Raw genomic sequence first — 20,751 nt, forward strand, 5'->3', positions numbered from 1 at the left:
CTCGTGGAACGGGTTCTGGAACTCGTTTTCGAAAACCGAGAGACACCAGAATTTTCCATTTGCGTCCAAGATTTAGTTGAGGAATGCCCCGCCGGGCCGGGCAGGGCAACAGCCACTCCGAGAGAGAGAAAGAGGGAGAAAACTTGCCTAAGGCGTAAATTAGATTAATTTATAAGTTGACTTCACAGACGTCGCTGACAGGAGGAGAGAGACACCTGCCCTGCCCTGCCCTGCTTAGAGGGGAAACCGGAGGGAGGGAGAGAAAGAGAAAGGATACTACGATGTACATCCCCTTCTAAGCCGTCCGAGACTTCCGTTCTCGTGGTAACCCCTGGACATGTTGTTGCACGACGATAAACATCTAAGCCAAGGCTCTGCCACTGCCACTGCCACTGACACTGCCACTGCCACTGCCGGTGCCGGTGCCCCTCTTGTGTGGCTGGAAAATGTCAAAGCCAAAACCGATTCGAATGGAATGACACTCTGACAGAAGGAGGCAAAAGGAACAGCAGCCTGTCGTCTGTCAGTTTTGTTTCGGGTGTCATAAATCGTTATCGACCACCGAACATCAGGTGGCACTCTCATTTCACACGACCGGCACATGGAAAACCCGCCAGCCAGCCAGCCAGCCAGCCATCCTCATGGATGCATTTTCCAGGGGCCCGTAATCCATGGGACAGGGGATTGTCGTAAATTAACGAAACGATGGAACCAACATCGAGAGGAGGAGCGCCCTGCCTCGTCGTGGCCGCAACATTAGCGCAGCATTCAGCCAGCCACCAGCAGATACTTCAAATGCAACATGCAAAACAGAACCAGAACCAGTAACAGAACCCTGCCAAAACACAAAGGTTTCTGCAGTTTATGGTCTGTGGATTAGAGCCACTTCTATCGGGAAATGTGTGTGTGGCAAGGGATGGGGCAAGGCTTTGGGGCCATAATTAGCCATGAGAGGGCCATGGGTTCGACGGAGGGGGGGAAACCTCTCTTTCACCTCTCTCGACGGGGCTCGTATTCTTTCCCGCAACAAGCATCCATCATGTCGGATTCCATGTTGCACGAGGAATACTTTCCCCGAGAAACATCTGTAAATGACATTCGGACAAAATCAAACATTTTAACACGCTTCAAAGTTGACGCAAAAAAGAAAGAGAAAAGCGTAAAAGTGGCATGGAAAAGCCATGGCCCGGCCTCGCTGGCAAAACTCAATCAAAAGGCAACATGGGCCATGGGCCATGGGCCACACGTCGCATAATGTGGAAAATTCTACGGTTACAACGGCAGCAGCGGAGGCAGCAACGGAGGCAGCAACGCGTGTGTCCTGCCACATCGTCTGGGGGTCAGAATGGAGGACTCGACTACAGGGCCACTGCCGTCAGCAGGCCTGCCTGCCTGTCTGTCTGTCTGTCTCTTTGTCTGTCATTCTGTCTGTCCGTCAGTCTGTCTTCCTGTCTGGGGGAACATTGAATACGCATTACAAGACCGCGGACCGCAAAAGCAAAACCAAAACCGCGTTACCACCATGTCAGCGCGTTGCCCCGGCCCCAGACCCGGCCCCGGACCCGGCTTGGGGCATCTGGGAATACTACGTATTGGAGTACACTCCACAGTACACTACACAGAATGTGCAACACATGTTGTTGGTGTTGGTTTCTGTGTTGGTGTTGGCGGTGTTGCTGTCTGATTTTGCACCGCTTGATTGGTTGAAAATGTTGCGAGTTTTCTGTATGTCTAACAAAAGTTTTGGCTTCTGACATTACACAGGGCTTTGATTTGTGCGGAGGTGCGGGGGTTTTCGCTGGCGGTGCGGGGGGTGGTGAATTTTGAGTGAATAAAAAGTTGCCTTTAACTCCTATTAGATACCCGCTCCACCGCCAGTTTGTCTAGAAGTCCAACCATAGGCTTGTGACATTTTGATTCTGCTCCAAAGCCCTTCTCAAACCCCAACATTCTCCGCTCGCAAGTGGCACCGAATTCCCTGAATTCTTATCCATTAGCAGGCCCATCCATCCATCCATCCATCCATCCATCTGCAGCCAGAGGTGGTTTGCTTTCTGTCATTTGGGGCGTACTAATCTTCACACCTTCTGCCATACAAGACCCAAGACCCGATCGAGAGGAAAGAACTTCCGCTGAATTCTCGGGCAAACGTGAGCCCAGCAGCTTCCGAAGAAATGCAGGGAGACAGAGAGAGAGAGAGAGAGAGGGAGAGAGAGAGAGGATGGGGAATGGGGAATGGGATAGGATGGGATGGCGCTGGAAAGGAAGGCCATGGTATTGGCCAAGACAATTAGTGCGTTGCATTCGAGTTGCCAGAATTACAGAAAGGGGGGAGAATGCCTGTGCCCCGCATGTGTCATGTGGCAAGTGCAATGTGTGCCAAGCGGTTAATGAACAATTTCATGGAAATATTGTCACACTTTTGTTGGCGTTGAATTCCTCGAGTCGTCTCTGGTCCATTCACTCGGAGGCTTCCATCTATCTGGTACTCGAACTCGTACTCGTACTCGTACTCGTATATGTATTGCCAATGCTTGCCTAATTGATTTATTGATGTTTACATGTGCGTGCCGTATGCCTCATGCCGTACGCTGCAACTCTCTTGGACCCGACATCTACCGACTTACAACATGGCCCACAATTTGCTCTAAACGCTCGTCGAGTCGAGTCGAGAGCATTGACAATTGTTTGGGCCATGTTTGTCATCCTCCTCATCGTTGTTGCTGCTTGTTGTTGCTTGCCGTTGCTGGCTGTTGGCTGTTGGCTGCATCTTCGAGTCTGGTTAGGACTAGACTCTTTGGTAGCCAAAGTTTAGACAGACCAAACAATTCGTCAACGAACGCAGAGAGGGACGGCCAGAGACCGAAAGCCAGACGGACATACCAAGTAATTGTTGACCTTTTACGTCGTTGTCGTCGTCGTCGTCGTCGCAGCTCTTGGCCACGTTCGACTCTGGCTTACACTCTCTACACTCTGCATCTCTCTCTCTCTTGGACCTCTGTTTAAATTGTTGGCTGCTGTTGCTGCTGTCGTCATGTTTTTATTACTGTTTGCACGCCCTGGCCTGAGGCATGCCTCCCTCCGACAGCCTCCTCTTTGGTTCTGCTGGATGGTTGATGGTCTGTTGTGGTCTCTCGTCTCTGGTCTCTGGTCTCTGCTCGGTGTCGTCTCTCTCTCTTATTTGCTCTTCATAAATAGCATGAAATCTTTGGCGCTGCTCGTCGAAATGCCTGAAAGTCTAACACGACAATTTCCAGTCTCCCGTAACCGAACCTCCTTTCAATTTTCATTGGAATTTCTGTGGCGACCCCCAGAGAAAGAGAGAGGGGGGATATTACTCGCAATGCTTCACTTGAGATTTCTAAGTTTTTTTGTCGATAGGGTAAATGGATCTACGGATACGATCTAGAGGAATTACGAAGGTTATAGACTAATTTCTGAAAGCTAATTTGGAGCGAGGGAGCATCCTATGGCTGAGATTTTTCGTAGTAATATAAATATGTAGACTCTGGTTAACAATATTTTGGCCTTGAAAATTATCCCATGGTGAAGATTTATGGTTGTGATGGTCTTACTCTCTGATAACTTCGAAATGTCTCTGGGATCCATGATATATCAACAACCAATTGATGATTATTAGCAATAGTTATACTTCCTGTTTTGGAAACATTTACCTTTGGGTACTACAAGCTCTTTAACGAATACGCATAGATCTATAGATTCTGTGATGGCTGTAGTTGCTATAGAAAATAAAGTCCATCGATCATTGGAAAGGGAATATCAATATCAATGATTTCATTGATCATTTAACAAACAGAATCTGTATTATAATACACTAGGGGACAAGCCCCCCGAGCACTCGTTGCGCTCGTGCGCCAACCCTCGGCTCACTCGCCTCGCTGGCTTCAGTAGCTTTGGTTTTCGGGAACTGCAATCGATGCTGAATATTCTGTCGTAGTAGAATGCCCCGAGCAGTCGACACTCATCTTTCCTTATGTGTACTCGTTGGCAGCCCCCGTCTGTGGGATTCTGTGGGGGATATTCCCACACAATTGAAATACATTTATTGTATCTAAATATCTTTCGAATAATTTGTGTGTTCTGTGCTCTCTGTTCTGTGTTGTCTCTGTGTGTTATGATTTGTGGGTCTTGTGTTGTGTGTGGCGGCTGCTGCCTGCATTTCGCAAAACCACTTTGATCGCCAGGTGCGCATTGAAGTTGTTCTGGTTCTCCTTGCTGTCGATAGATGCTGTTGTTGTTGCTGTTGTTGTGTGCTATTGGTGTTTACGATTAGGCCAAAAGCGAAATATGTTTAGAACCTTGTTAAATGTCACCATTTTCCATGGTATGCGACCTGAAATTGATAAATCGCCCAAGTGCGTGTTGGCTAATTTCTGTTGCTGTTTTCTGTTTTCTGTTTTCTGTGGCGGCGCGCGATATCTTTCGCCAAAGTTTGTGGCAGGCCTTGAATTGCAGCGCCAAGCGGCCAAAAGAAAACTGGAGCGTATCGAACTGGTTCTCATTTTTAATCAGATTTATATATTATATTTTGTACATATGTATACGAGTACATATATCCATAAATCAGTGAAGCGCTCAATTCTCTCTACTGATTTGACAAAATGTTATTAATTGTAGGAGAAACCGAAGACAATGCGCCACTCAATTTGGCGAGATTTCTCGTACCTCAAGTGCTAATAATTGGCCAAAAACCGCAGAGACAATGGACTACCAAAAGATGATTATCAGCAAGAGGCAACACAGAGCCCAAAAAAAGAAAGAAAATGTACAACTGAAACTGATAGCCGAAAGGGGCCTAAACGAGTGCCTCAGAGAAAGAGAGAGAGCGAGCGGTGGTCAAGAAGGTGGCAGAGGGGGGGATCCTCTTGAGACGCACCTTGTGGACTGCAGACTGCTGCTGGCAGTGGCAGTGGCAGTGCTGGTAGTGGGCCCCTAACACAATAATTTGTGTACCTGTGGTGCCACAAAGCCAGAGAGCCACAGAGCCACAGAGCCATGGGACACAAAAGGTGTCTGTCTGTGTCTGGAAGGAAAAACCGACCGAAAGGAGCAGCGTTCAACGATCGAGCCAGCGTTCAACTGAGCGCATAAATGCCATAAAAATTGTTCCATGGCACGGTAATTAGTTGTTGTCCTGGGCAGAAAACGATCGACAACGATCAGGTGGCCAGGACCCCGGTGCATCGTATCGTATCGTATCGTTCCACCGGTCGCTCGGGCAAGGTGTTTTACTGCAGCCCTTGGGCCGCTTCTTGTTTTGGGCCTCTTTCTACCTTTTTGAATACATGTATCTTTTGCCTGTGCCAGTGCCTTTTGCGCCATGTCATGGTAGTCAACAGCTCGCATTCGCGGCTATAATTCATTAACGCTTCGCTGGATCGTCGAGCGAGAAAGTATGCGACTTTTTCCCCCATCTCCCACTGCAGGGCAGTGGTGCTCCTGCACCTACTCCTGCTCCTGCTCCTGCTCCTGCTCCTGCTCCTACTCCCTTTCTTATCAGAGAGGCAGCGGGAGAGCAGCTGCCAGCTAAAGTCGTCGGTTACAAGCGCGCGGTAAAAGGTAAAAGGTGGTGGCACCGCTAAGTGCCACACACCGCAGGTTCAAGGCTGATCTAGAAGACATAGCCAGGACCGCGAAGGAGAATGGGACTCGGACTCGGCCTCGGACTCGCACTAACTAAAAGTAAATGTTGAGTGTGTCTAAAGGGAAAATTGAAGTAGATGGAGGGCTTGAAAGTCCCCGATGTGCCCTACAAATTGGGTAGAAATTTTCTTCCAAGGAAATAGGACTTAAGAACCCTTCATAAGGTACGTTCTAGGGCTTTGACTGCATTCTACAAATCTAGAAGTCATAACAATATTTTTACAGATCTTCCAAAAGGTTTTAAAGACTTCTAGTGTTGATCCTATTTGCATCAAAGTAAAGCGAAATGTTTTCCTGGTGGACCTCTGCATTGACAGAGTAAATAGATTAGTTTCAATCGTTTATATTTTCGAGAAGTTCTTGGCTGAAACTCTTCTTGGAGATTAAAATTCGTAAGAAATCTCTTGAACCGGATTCAAAAACTTGAGTGCAAGTCTCATTTGATTATGATACTCTTACCGTATCCGAGCGACTTCTGTGGCAACTATTTCCCGCTCAAAAATGGTTTCAATTTCCCAAAAAACTTGCCACCAAAATGGAGCATCGCCGCTCGCCCGAAAACCCCCACAAAGGCCAACAACCATATCGAATGTGACTCTTCGAATGTGCCACCCAGCTATGCAAAACTGTGGCAGCAACTTTTCCTTCAACCGAAAGCAGAGTCCCCACGTCCCCGTCCCCGTCCCCCTCCCCGTTCCCGTCCCCGTCCCTGGAGTTGCTTGCACAAATGTCTCTCTTTCTCTGTCTCCCTCTGTGGGACTCGCATCTATCTCTTTTCCGCTGGGTGGGCGCCTTGCAGCAGTCGCCAGTTGGCCAAATGCTAATGTATGCAACACCCGCTGCTGCTGCCGCTGCCGCCGCTGCCGTCAACTGACGACCTTGAAAAATTATGCAAAATCGATGTAAAGAAAAAAAAAGAAAAAACTCACAGAAAAACGACAGCAAACCAACAAAATGCGAAAATAAGTTCAGAAAAAAAAGAAGAAAATGTAAATGTGGCACGAGTCGATGGGGCCAAGGGGTGGGACGGTGGGGCACGGGGGGACACGGGGGCATTAACTGACTTTTTTCTCTCTTTTGCACTCGCATTTTTGCTGCTGCTGTTGCTGTTTTTGTTGTACGAGTATTTTATGTTAAAAAATTGGCGCAAATGAGCCAGACAATGTCGGCGCTCATGCGCGCTGCTGCGCGGGCGTTTAGACCACGGGGCAGGGGCAGGGGCAGGCGGTGGCCATGGGGCTGATGGCTGACTGGCCGGGGAGGGGGGGAGGGGCGTGGCTGGTGAAAAGTTAAGCGTACGCTGAACTTTTGCCTCTCCGCTTACTGATTTGCATACGATTTTGTCTGCTCATTCAGTAACGGCAGCCGGCAGCCAGCAGCCGGCAATCGGCAGCAACAGGAACTCTGAGGATAGACAGAACTTGTGAGTACCCTGGAAGAGGGTATTATTCACTTAGGAAGGGATGGGCTACAAGAAAAATGGGAAGATTCTGAGTCTGTGAAGAGTAGACGTATCGGTAGAGACTAGAGACGTAGAGTTCTATGGAAATGAGGCTATTAGGTTAACATTTTCTTCAGATGTTTCTTTTTCTATAGACAGCATACATTTCAATATTTTGGAGTCGTTAAACATTGTATACCGATTACCATTGGGCTATTAGGGGAATAATTTGTGGAAAACTCAAGACTGCAAGAACAACTTTATTGTTTTTGGGAGTGTTTCAATCTATAACACTCCAGTGGCCTTCATCCCAGGGTATCTAATCCTTCGTTTACCAAAAGACAGCCGTTTCGTTCGTGTTTTTGGTAGGAAAATGACGTCGACGGCGGCGACGGCGACAGCGGAAGTGGCTGGATGGGCTGACGTCTCTCTCCCAACGCCGTCGACTGCTGCTGTCGTCACATTATGGTTTGTTTGCCATTTCCGTTTGGCATTTGCATGCGCTTTGCTTGCCAAAAATGAGAGCACACTCGCACTCTCTCACTCTCTCCCTCTCTCTCTGTCTCTCTGTCTTTTCTCTCTTTTTCTCTCTGGGAAAACACTTCTCCCTCCTGTTGATTTCTTGGCTTTGGCCTTCAGCCTTCAGCCTTCAGTGCAATTTAAATAATTTTGCATAATTTTTGGAAATTGACTTATGGATTCCTCATCGCTTTTCTCGTTGTGTCGTTGTTCTTGCTGTTGCTGTTGCTGTTGTTGTTGCTGTCTGCTGTTCATTTTTATGACTCTCTGTGTCTGTGTGCTTCTGCCACTTGTTGCACGCATTTTTTGGTAGCCAAAAACTTGCTGTAGGTCATGTATGTGCGGTCGCCCCAGCCCCGCCCCACCCCACACACAAAAAAAAAGAGAAAAATTATGCAAAAATTATTTTCACCCAAGTGTTTTTTTTTTATTTATTTTTTCGCTTGTGCATAAATTTTCCCCCTTAAAGTTTTCACACACACACACACATACAGGGAACATGATAAATGAGACTTTAAGTTGTTTGACAGTAGCCCCCCTCCGCACCCCCTCCGCCACCCTCCGCCCAACCAGCCATCAGTTGTAGCGCTCCGCTCTGATTTCTTTTGTCTAAGTTGTTAAATGTTGTTTGCGCGGCTTTTTTCGCTTTCGGGGTCTTATCGGAGTCGGAGTGTTGTGCGGAGAGTTTTGTGGGTTGTGTTTCGTTTGAGGCATTCGCTGATAAGGCTTGTCCTTCTTTCAAAAGTTGATTGTTGTGCAGTTGGTAACCCTGCTTGGAGTTGACAACCCTGGAGCTTTGTGCCTAATCCCTGGTGCTTACGACCCTGAGGGATAGAAGACCTTTCTTGGCTGGTAATCTATCTGCTGGTGGGCTATCTGTGGAGAGTGGCACAGCCCTGGCCGACCCATCCCTGTGGCATTCGGTTCAATCAGACAACCCTGTCGTTCTGCCATATCTATTAAGAACAGTTGACAACTCTATCTTATGGCCAGAGGCGTGCAGCAACTGCACGGCCATAAACGAAGACAAAAAACCAAAAACAATCTCTGAGCAACAATTGAAGACTTACATAATTTATGACTTCCCCCCGCGAGTACTGCGTCCGCTCACTTCCCCCCAGCAACAGCAACACCAGCAACAGCAACAGCAACAGCTAAGAAATAGGTAGGAAAAAAAAATACAATAAATAAATTGAGGATCGCCGGGTTGCCAAACACGTACTCTCCGTCGCAATCCCAAACCGAAACCCAGTCCCATTCCCATTCCCATTCCCGTTCCCAATCCCACTGGCAGTGCCCAGAGCCCAGGGCCCAGTGCCCATTGCCAGTGTCGCAGCCAAACAAAGTCCAAGTTGGGAACGTTTTAATTTCTTACACTTGGGGAAGAGACGACGACGCGCGTGCGTTGCGATCCATCAACGTGCGCGGGCGTCGTCGTCGTATGACCATAGTGATAAGGTCCGCGCTCCGTAACTGAGAGACAGAACAGCTATATACATAGCTCCTCCATGACTCCTATGACTGGTTACTGTTGCCTGGTGACTGGTGCCCGGTGCCCGGTGCTTGGGCTTAACCGGAAGCCTGCGCCAAACGTGATCAACGGTTCGCTTTGCGGCTGTACAGCAGCAGCAGCAGCAGCAGCCTCTGCCTCTGCCTCTGCCTCCATTCATTCGTGCGTTGTCAACGATGAGCACTGATACGTTTAACAAAAAAGAAAGAAAAAAAGAGAAGCGGCAGCCACAGAGTCCCGTCCATGTCATACGTTTGAATGAAAAACGTGCGTGCTGCCACAGAAGGAACGTTGACTTTGGAACCAAGCGACGCTACGCGACGCGACGCTACGTTGGCGTTGAAGGTACAACCCAGCCCATCATTGGCGGAGGAGGCGGAGGTGGAGGTGGAGGCGGGGGTGGAGGCTATATGGCCATGGCATTATTCTCTCTCTCTATCTCATTTCTCAACATATTTAGTGCCACTCAATACAATTCGTCTCAGAGAAAGAGGCATGAGCAGCGGCAGTGGCAGCGGCAGCGGCAGCAAAAGATTATAAGCAAAATGCAATGCACAATGTGAAATTGTTGAATGCCACAGATGGATGGGTATGGCTAGGGATTCATAAAACACAAAAAAAAAGACACAGAAGAGAAGATAATACGGAGGAATACGCGTTGGTGTTTTAATTTTTACGTGTTGCCCGAGAAGAAGATTTTTCTGCCCGCCAACTGACGTCAACAGTCCATGTCCATGTGCCTTTTCCTGTCGCTGAAAGGCCGAAAAAAAAGCAGAGGGGTACAAAAAAAAAAAGATAGTCGAGAACTTGTAAAGATGAGTGAGCACTGCGTACGTGCGTAAGTCAGAGAGCTGGAGTCTTGGACTCCAAACCCAATCTTGGACAGAGGGCGGGGAGGCACACCCCCTTTGGGTCGGGTCGTGGGCTTTGATGTGGCTGCCGGGATATACCTAATGCTCCATTACATTTATAAATTGAATAAGTATGAAAATTACCACAGATATATGTCTGAGAAATTCATGGAGCGACTTGTTTCGCCGTATTTGCAGTGGCTCACAGTTTATTCACTCGTTTTTGTGTCGTGTCTTATCTAAAACCGATGGAAATATTGTATTTAAATGGATTATACTTCAGTGCAAGGAAATTCTGAATAGTTTCATGGGCTGAAATGATGCATCTTAAAGATATTTCCATATTCCGTACCCCTTCCAAGATGGCGCCTGGGGGTATGCAATGATAATTTGTGCCCAGTCGAATGCCTCCCACACACACACACACCCACACACACACACACTGACATGCCGGCAGACATTTGTTAAATGTTTTATGCGCTGTTGATGGCTGTCGAGTATTTAAACTTAACCACACAGAAACCTCAAGAATCACAGCCCCTGAAAGCACCAGCCCCCAATAAAGAGATGGAGAGTGTAACCCCCAACCCGCCGCACCACACCGCACCGCACCGTACCACACCGCATCACACCGCACCACATGTCCACAGTCAATTAAATTTATATAAGTGTGTGTCCATGTGGGGATGCCATATAATCAGTGCGTTGCTATATGGCCTGTGTGCGGTATGGATGTATGCAAAAATGGCAAACGGTCTGTTAAGCACACATGTGGAATGCCACGCCTTCAACAGAACACCCCCCACCCCCACCCCCACCCCGCTCTCTACAGCCACACACAGTCAACAATCAGCAGCGGCAGCAGCAGCAGCAGCAGCCGCCAACAACAGCAACTGGCAACAATTTGAAAGATACGAAGCGTAACCGCACCAAAAACAGGGGGGTGGGGGAGGACAGGAGGGGATCCTGCAGGAAAACCAGGAACCAGAAACCAGAACCCAAACTCCAGAACTCCAGAGGCCCAGAACCCCAGGAACCCCAGGAACCCCCAGCCCTTGGCTCATGTTTGAGTTGCGTCTGCAGTTTTATCAACGCAACGACATCAACTTAAAAGCACTCTGGGGGCAGCAAAGGGTTAAGGGTAGTCACAGAAAGGGCGGCACACCCACAGAGGAGGAGCTAAGCGGAGCGGTACGGAACCCAGACGACAATCAACGCAGTTTATTTATGGAAAAATAAAATGAAATAAAATGACACGATGATGAGCAACAACAGGAGCAATCGACTACGCTCCCATCTAGGAAGGGGAGTCAAGGATTAAGGGTTGTGGCTGTGTTGAAAATTAATTTCTGGCAACACTTGAAATTAAAATTCAAAATTCACTGAGCAGAGACCAGCACCCCAGCACCCCCGCCCTGCACGTCTCTCGCTCAGTCATTAAGCTCAATTCAGATGGATGATAAAAAGTATTCCGATAACATAATTTCCACTCTGTGACTGTGGCAAATTATTAATTTTAATGGCTTCAAAAAGGGTCGGAGAGGGAAGGAAGGACAGAATGAAAGAGTTCCCCCCATTGGAAACTCAATCCTGATGGGAGAAGTGGGCTCTCTCCCCCGATGGCTAAATCTCGTATCATTACAGCAATTAGCGTGGCTTTGTCTATCGTCGCTTGGCCCGAACTAATGGCAAATGATAGCTCCTAACTGTCCAGAACTCCACAAGCCGCTCGCCATGGGTTCACCTTTGGCTGTTCCGATGTTTGCTTTGTCCCACAAAACCACAAAATGTAATAACAATAAAGACGGCCACATAAATTTACAAGTCAAGTGCCAGTCGGGTAGTCCGGGAGTCGGTGAGTCGGGGAGTCGAGGAGTCGCTTGTCAGATACGGAGTTAGCCAAGCGCAACCCGCCACTGATGCGGCGACGACTGATGGCCTGATGGCTGGATGGCTGATGGTATGGTGGCTTCGTCTTATCAAAACGGAGGTAACTTTCAACTTCCTAGCCCCCTGACAGTTCCGTGTGTTGCACGTTGTGTGTGGTGTGCCTGTGCCACCGCCTGTTCTGGTGCCTTTTGCGGTTCAATAAACCATAAAAGGCTCATTAATTATGCGCATATCGCGCCTACAGGGGCGGAAAATGTGTCACTATATGCCTGGGTGTAGAAATACTCGTACGTACGACTTAAATAGGTACGACTGTAGCTGTAGCTCTTCTGCCTTGTTACGCGTACCAAAAGGGGAAGTGCAACGGCTTGGGGCATGCCAACTTTGGCAGCACGTTTGATCAAGGCTCCAAACTATATTTTAAGTAAATGTTTCGAAATATCTTTGGTGTTTTCTGCCTTTTCTTATCAATGTTCTTCTATAATTTTCAACTTTTATTTGCATTTCTTCTTCGGATAACAGTTCCGGTATAATATATATCTTAAAATACATATTTTTATAGGTTTTAAGGCTTGCACTTTGCTTGAATTTTCTTATAAATTTCTGTCTCTTTTATTATATTTTTTATTAATATTATCTCAGTCTCTTTTTGCTAGCAATTTTAGCCCTTGAAAATGCCTTACCTTACCTTCCACCGTATCAATCTTCATTCTATTCCTTGCCTTTCTTTTAGAGCATTTCCCATTCGTCTAATCTCTGAATAAAGTTTTTCCCTGCTGTCTCGTTATCAGGCAACCCCTCGATGGCTTTGGCTTTGCCTTTGCTCTAGTGGAACCATCCACATGTCAGCGGTTTGGCAATTAATTAAAACCAAAAAAAAGAAGAAAAAAAACGAAAAAAGTGGGAATTAAGCGGGCCAGAAATGCTTGACATACTTTTGACATACCCAGCCGAAATAAAGTCTATATAAAAAAAAACAGCCAGAAAGAAAAATGAGAAAAAACTGGGCCTAGGTGTTGGCTTAGAAATAGCGACGTCGACAGCGACCTTTGGGCTGGCTGCAGCAGGCAGCAAGCTGCAAGCAGCAAGCAGCATTTGGCATGCAACAGTTTTGCATTAAACGCAGAAATAATAATTAATTTAATTGACAGCTTTCGGGGCTGGGCTCCGCCGCAGACGCAGACATCGACAGCCTCTGAGTGACGGACTGACGACTGACTGCCAAGCCAGTCAGCCGCCACGCAGGAAAAGCCAGCCACAACATCGACGAGATCTTGGCAAAACACACCTCGAAAGCTGTCAAAAGCGAGAAACTTCAAAGCACAGAGCCAGAGCCACAGCCAACACAATGCGAGTACAAAGCATAGACCCACCAGCCAATAAAAAGAATCAAAAGCCAGGGGCTTGCAAACATTTTTTATTGCGTGGACTGATTACAGCCAGCGTCAGAGTCAGAGCCAGAGCCAGAGCCTGAGCCAGAGCCCCACACAAGACACCCAGAAATCCAAAGCCCGAATTCGAATCCAGGGCGAGCTTCATGAATGGATCGCAGCACCACCAGCATCATCATGATCATTACAACTTCTTCTGTGTCTGCGGCATTCATTCACAAAAAACAACAGCAACAGCAACAGCAAAAACAACAGAACAGAAACCCAAGAAGAGATTTAAGGCATCAGCAGCAGGAGAGGAGTCGTCTATCTTTGGCTGGCAGCCCACGACGATGACGATGACGATGACGGAGCCGCGAGGCTCCGACGAGCCTTTTGCCAGCGGATATCATTAAGCCTTTGGCTTGGCTTTGTTTTGCTCCAAAACAATCTCTGTCTCCGTCTCCGTCTGCGACTCCGACTCGGTCTCCGTCTCATCTCCGTCTGGCAGCGCCTTTAAGTAGGCGCGACAATTGCAACAGTTTTTCATTCTTTTTCTGCTCTTTTTTTAATGAATGAAAAGTGAATTTTTTTGTTCGCCATAGAGGTGTGCACTATAAGGATTGGTCGATCCACTGATTGACATGATCATGATTTACACCTTTCTGGGTGCGTACAAGAGAGACACCCACCAAAAAGGCACAGGCAGAGGCAGACAGACTGAAAGACAGGGAACGATCATGCGTTTGGTTCCCGACATAAAGGCAATGCCCTCAATTTAGCAAACAGTACACTCAAAAGAAGGTGCAACTATTGGATACCCTTTATACCTCTGGAACAATCGAAAGATGCGAAAAATATAGAGAAATAGGGCTAAAAAGAAGTTGGTGACCAGGACATTATATTCGCCGTCTGCCAGGCTGTTCTGATCCAGATCAATGTTGATATATATATCAGTAATAGATAATCTTTCAAATTTTACGAAACCGGGGTTTCCTTTGCTTCTAGAGCCTTCAAAGATCATACAAAGATCCTGCCAAAGAATCTTGACTAAAGCATCCATTTCTCTACCATGTGTATCCCTTAAAGCTCTCCAAACTTGTCCAAGTTGGTCGACTTTTCTCTCCAGTGTAGTCACATCTCAATGGGCCTACTACTAATTGTTGTAAGGGGCCATCAAAGCAACACCCGCACATCGCTGGAGAGCGAGAAGAGCGGATCTGTGGCTGTTCTCTGTGCCGCGCTCCGCCGTATCTGTATCTGGAAGATAGCCATCTGCGTGTGCCAACAACACGTCGTCGTCGTTAAATTACTACGCGACTTTTAACGCGCTAAGCACTTGGATCAGGCGGCCCGACTATGTGACTCTCTGTGGCTCTATAGCTCTGTGGCTCTGTGTCTTTGAGGATGGAGGGGGTGGCATGGAGGGGGATCGGATCTCGTGAGTCAGCTGTGAGCAGCTCTCTGCTGTCTGGTGGTAGGGTTCATGACCCTAGCAGCAATACACGAAGGCATTACCACCGCCTCACCGCTGTGTGCCTGTTTATTTGCCTTAATAAATCAAATGAAAAGTTAATCAACGAAAGGGCCAGAGAACTTGCCAAAGTTTGCGCTTAATTTTAATCCTTTTTCCCGTATCAAATCATTAGGAGTACGTCATGTACGTCTAAGAGCGCCCACAAAACTCAACCGCAAATAATCATAATGAAGGGGGTGGGGGTGGGTAGGTTGAAATCAGATTTTGTTGTGGAAGTGGGAGGTGGGGGAGGAGCAGCATCAATGCCTGCCACTTGCTGTTGCTGCTGCTGCTGCTGCTGCTGCTGTTGCTGCCATTGTTTGCCCTTTTTTTGGTGGTTCATCCTCAGAGCCAGAACCACTTGCAGTTTGAGTTTTGGATTGTGGATTCCTCGTTGCTCTGTTTGATTTCTCTCTCTGTGTCTCTGTCTCTCTGTGTGTGTGGTGTTGTGTCTGTTGTTGCTGTTTTGTTCGCGCGCGGCGAAAAGTCAACAACAGTTCGAAACGTCAACAGAACCTTTTAAATTATTATTTGCCTTTGTGTTCCGTTGTTTAACTTGGCAGGCGGGGGCGTCTCCGACTGCTGCAAGGGGTTGCTGCTTGCTTGGTTGCCTGCTGCTCCCAACCCTTCTACGGATTCCCGGACTTTGATTTTGAGCGTGAGAAAACCCAGAAAAAGCTGGATAACAATCCACTTTGCCAAAGCTCTCCCACAACCGAAATCAGGATGGGATAAACTCTTGCAAAGATCATCAGCAATATGATCTTGCACCTGCGCCTTTCAATGGACGATTTCAGCCACCAAAAGCAGCCAGGCTACTCCTCTATAGGAAAGATTTCTACTCAAAAAACCTTTCTATGACCTCTCGCAAAACTATCCATCGATGGAAGACCGAAGCCCTGCAAAAGTACGTTACAGAAATCCATCCTGCCAAAAGTAATCAAAATTATGATCATCTTGGCGGAACTATCCTTCAATTTAATGGCATCCCCCTATACGAAAAGGAACCCTAAACCCAAAAAGCTGTTACAAAAATCTGCTGTGCTCAGCAATGATCACCAACAAAGCGATCTCATCTTTGCGAAAGTATCTGTCAATTTGAGATACCCCTTCCCGATGGGAAGATCCTCTCTCTCCAGCGTTTGGATTTCGCACATTCAAATTTCACATTAATTTGAATTTAGGATTTTTTGGCATGCAAAAAGGGTTTAGGCATTTTACATAGTTGATTGCATCTTCAATAGACGATCAATATTGTCTTTTGTGCTTAGGATGCGAGCATCGGCAGCAGTAGAATTTCCATGGGAAAGAAAAATCTCTTCTTCAGCTCGGACGTAACCCCAACCCCTTTCTTTATTCCTTGGCAGGAATGATGGCCTGGGAAAATTAAATAGTATGCAAAAAGCAAGGCACACCCTTTCGCTGGCTGGCTGGCTGTGGCGCACACACAGATGTCATCCCATTAGATGCCGTCTTGCCCTATCTTCTGTGTGCCTCACATAGGCAAATTACCTTCGCTCGAGGAGGAACCAACCCTACCACTTCTTCGGCCGATGCGTCGGGGCAAGAAGATGCCTCAACCCATTTGAATACTCATCTTCTTCCGCCTGGCGTTGCGCAAAAAAAAAAAAAGGTTCCTTCATCTGCATAATTTTCACAATGTGTGGTGATCGCGAAGAGCAACGCAACCCTTATCCGTGTGAGGCACCCCTTTGGTGAGGCAGCGGCAACACGTGCGTCCTGCCCCGAAGAAGACACACAGGCACCGGAGACCAAATATCAATTTTCTTCATTCTCATGCAAATCAAATGCCGCCTCAAATAAATAACAAAAAAGTGACATCAAAGACAACCCAACGAGAACCAGAGCCGCCCTGAAGCCTGAAGCCAGAATCGAGATTGAGATCGGAAGAAGATCTTCGTCGTCGTCGTCGTTGTCGTTGTATCTCGGGGTCGCCTCGGGGTCGCGCCCGGGTTCAGCGCTAATCTGTGGACAGAGCAGAGCCAACGTCTTAGGGGTTGCTCCTGTGTTTAGCCACCGAACGTCAACAGCCGGGCGAAAATTTGCTCCTTTCCCCGGTGGCAGGGCAGGGCCCCTCTCTAATGGATGACCTATTATTACTATGTCGAAGAAAACTCGCGTCTTTTTCGCAAACCTTTTTTCTATTTTTCCTACTTTTGGCAAAGGTCTACCGGCTCTCTCGGTGGCTTTTGTAATGCAAATTTTTCTCCAAGAAAGAGGGTGGGTAGAAAGGGAGGGAGTTCGCGGTATTGATCCCTAATTTATGCATAAATGCGTCACCTTTGACTGGTGTTGAGGGATAGAGAGGTAGGAGAGGTACCAGAGGTACGAGAGGTACGTCTATGACCCGTCCCGTACCGAGGGTGCACTTTGGGGTGCTGCTGTTCCTTGCTAATTTTTAATTTATGCAAAACGCATTTGCTTGCCTAGTTGCCGTTCCTGTTCCTGTCCCTGTTCCTGGTCCTGTCCCTGTTCCCGTCCTCGTGTAATCCTTTCTCCGCTATTATTGCGTAATTCGAGACACAGTGCAGCGCAAACGAACAAACAAACGAAGGATCTTAGGATGCTAAAAAATAAGCAAAGAAAAGTGAAAAGAAATTTTCCTCGTAGCGTATTTTTCGCGTATGCAAATCCCATTGTGAACCTGTGACGGTCCGTCCGTCCTTCCTTCAAGCCTTCCTCCGTTCTTTCGGGGTTCCCGCCTTTGGGTGCTGTTGCACAGTCGTTTAGAAAATTTAATTTATTTCCCTCCTCGGTCGAACCCAATCGAACAGTGGCACAGTGGTTCCACTGGAAGGAGCCATTGTAGCGAATTTTCATTGTAGAATTTTTCCCAAATTCTATTTCATTATTTCGCCTGGAGGGGCCTTCGGTTGCAAAATTTTCACTGTGGGTTTTGCTACTGTGTCGCCGTCGCCGTATGCAAAAAAGGCTTAACCTATGGACCTCCTCTCTCTAAACATATGGTAGGGGTTTTTCAGGGCGAGTATTTTGAATGAAAGTTGTAATTTTGGTGTTTTGTTACATACTGTACTTGTCGGAGAAGGAGATTTCTGAGGTTTCGGAGAGTACCATGCCTTTACAATAGATCTGTGACTATTACGAAATGAATTCGGTTAAAGTTATGGTAGTAGATAATACTCTATCCAAGTAGGATCTGTTCTTTAACGAGGTTCGGGCAAAAGAATTAAGGGAATTCAGTTTCCAACCAGCTATAATTCCACGATAATGGGATTGTTATCTGTAGATATTCTGTGGTATATAGATGGGTTTCTTGGTATCATATCTGTTACCTATTATCTAAGGATTGATAAATGTGATAAATAATATACAAAATACCCAAATGAATTATCTTTAGAGCTTCAATCACAACTTGAAACTGTCCTAGACTTTTATCTATACACTTTCGTTATTTCCCATTCACATTCATTATCTGTTCGCTCTCCTGTACATACACACACACACACACACACATATATACACATATGTATAAATATACGAGTATATTCCCATTTATTTCCCTGGACATGTCCTCCTGCCATTTATTCATCGTGGTTTTTCAACAATTCCATTCCGTTTTGAGCCATAACCTGTTTTTGTTTTCCCTATTCTTATCAAATTCAATTTCAAACATTTTTGTGCCCGTACGCTTTTGTTCAATATTTTGTTCCTTTTTCTATATGGACTCTCGCCATCCAATCCCCATCCCCATACCATCGCAGGCTCATTCCCTTTTATGATTCTGTGCTGTGGCTGTGCGGCAATTTTCTTTCACTGTTTTATCAATTTGTGTGGAGCTCGTTACTTATTTTTATTTATGCTGCTGCCCTGCCCTGCCCGGCCCCCACAAAACCCCCATTGTGCTGCCCTGCCCTGCCCCTCTGTTCTTTGCTTTCCAGTTTCCTATCTATTCACCCTTTTGCAAATTTTTGCATAACCCGCGAGCAAAGTTCCTAACAGAAATAAATTCTTTTTATTTTGCAGTTGATAAGCTCGGGCCAGGAACACCCGGAGAAGCCCGTTTCCCCAAACAAAGTCTCCTGGTCCTTGTCCTCGTCCTCGTCCTCGTCGTAGCTCATGCATTTTCGGGGAGACCGCTGTCATATATCGCATCTCGATAGCGAGAATACTGGAGTGCTCTCTGCCATCCCAGCCGAAAGCGGTATGTACTACAGCCCAAAGTGTCTCTATATATGTACTATACTATATGTTTGTCTGGGTGTTTGTGCTTTAAGTGTTATGTTGTCTCGTTATTTATGACTTTACACATGCAAATGTACCGCCGCTGCCGATGCCGCTGCCGTGTGCGACAAGCGCTCGAGCTTAGTTCCATTTCAGGAGAGTGGATTGGGGCTTGGGGCTTGGGGGTTCGGTATTGGGTATTGGCGGTTACCCTTTTACCTGGCGGCATAGTTTATGGATGACATTTCCCGCACTTTCATTCAAAAATTGCATGGAAATCGAATCAGTGGCAGCCACAGAAGACCCAACAGAACCCACCAGCATTGGGAGATTATTCGATTTGTTGGTCTCCACCCAAAGGGGAAGTGTCTTGGAATGGTTTGTACTAAGATTGGTTGTGTATTTGTGGTATTTATGGCTTGAAAGGTTTTAATTATATGGAATTTGGTATATTTTTAAAGAAATTTAAAGCGTTTGATACCCTATCAACAGATTAACGAGACTAAGTCCTTTATGATCCCTTAAGTGGTGCTCGAAATATATGATGTTACTGGTATTTTGATGTGTACAACAACCTGCCGCCAAATTGGCATAAAATTGTAGTCTGCCACAAATTGGCATGACTTAATTATTGTCCCTGTGGCCCAGGCTCTGGCTCTGGCGCTGGCTCTGGCTCACGCCTCGCGGCTCACGTTGTCATAACAGAGCATCATCAGACGGAGAAGAACGAGGCGACTCTCACCAAAAATTATGCGCATAATCAAAGAGTCGACACGCCAAAAAGGCAATGCGCATTGCCATTTGAATAATTCAAAAGCTGGGGCGCGCGTTGTCCTTTTGCGCAGGCGCTTCCTTGTTTGCTGGTCGGTCGGCCGCTCGTCTAGCAGAGGTTGCATTTTAATTAAGCGGCAAGGAGCGCACGGCGCATGCCACAAGGGGCACGGCTGGGCAGGGCAGGGCAGGGCAGGGCGGCAGCCGCCTGTTGCGCCGCCGCAATTACAAATTCTAATTTTATGCTAATGCTCCTGTTCTCATACTCGCTTGGTTCTCTTCTCTTCTGTGTGTGTTTTTTTCTCTTTTTTTTTAATATAGTATATATTTTGTTTTCATTTTGGTCCTTGGTCCAAACGCATTGGCTGTAGGGCTGGGGCAGCATTAGCGCCAGTGTCGGCTAATTATTATGCACCATCGGCGGCGGCGGCGGAGACGTCATTTGTATGTATTAATTTGAATGTTAATAAACTGGATTTCTTGACCCACTAAACCAGAGACCAGACGCGACAGGCAGGCAGACCACCGATGCCGCTGTCTCTGCCTCTGCCGATGCTGGGGCCCACATTTGGTCAAGCGGACAATATTTTTTTTCTTTTTAATGTGCAAATCTCGTACAAAATAATGAATAATTAGTTGTTGTTCGAGCCTGTGTTTCTTATAATTTGATTCGGTTTTTATTCGCTACTCGTTAGGCACATGAATAATTCAGTTTCAATTTCAATTTCAGTTTCTGTTTCTGTTTCAGTCGCAGTCTCAGTGGTGCCTTTGTTTCGTTGTCGGGTGGAAAGCCGTAAAATATTTCATATTGATATAATGATATAAATATTAATCATAAAATGCAAGCGAAAAAAACAGGCGATTGTTTAACGGCAAACAGTATAAAACATTGGCCAATTACATGGGAGGTGGGCACGGGAAAATCAACTCCGTTGACATGGGAGTTGGTTGAGTCCATTGATTTATTATCCGATTGTTTGTCCAATTAGCCAAAAGAAACTAACGGTTTTACGAGT

The 20,751-nt window shown here is 46.8% G+C and overlaps 1 long non-coding RNA gene across 2 annotated transcripts in view; it reads left to right on the forward strand.

The window, feature by feature from the left end:
* Positions 1-18,807: 18,807 nt before the first annotated feature.
* Positions 18,808-20,751, forward strand: part of LOC26534105 (uncharacterized) — an 82,044-nt gene continuing 80,100 nt past the window's right edge. The window contains exon 1 of one of the 2 annotated variants that reach the window (XR_004469995.1): positions 18,808-18,944. This is a non-coding gene — a long non-coding RNA (uncharacterized lncRNA). The remainder of the gene's footprint in view (positions 18,945-20,751) is intronic. The other variant, XR_004469994.1, reaches the window with a different exon arrangement.

The sequence above is a fragment of the Drosophila pseudoobscura genome, chromosome X (genome assembly GCF_009870125.1).
Source record: "Drosophila pseudoobscura strain MV-25-SWS-2005 chromosome X, UCI_Dpse_MV25, whole genome shotgun sequence".
NCBI classification, from domain to species: domain Eukaryota; kingdom Metazoa; phylum Arthropoda; class Insecta; order Diptera; family Drosophilidae; genus Drosophila; species Drosophila pseudoobscura.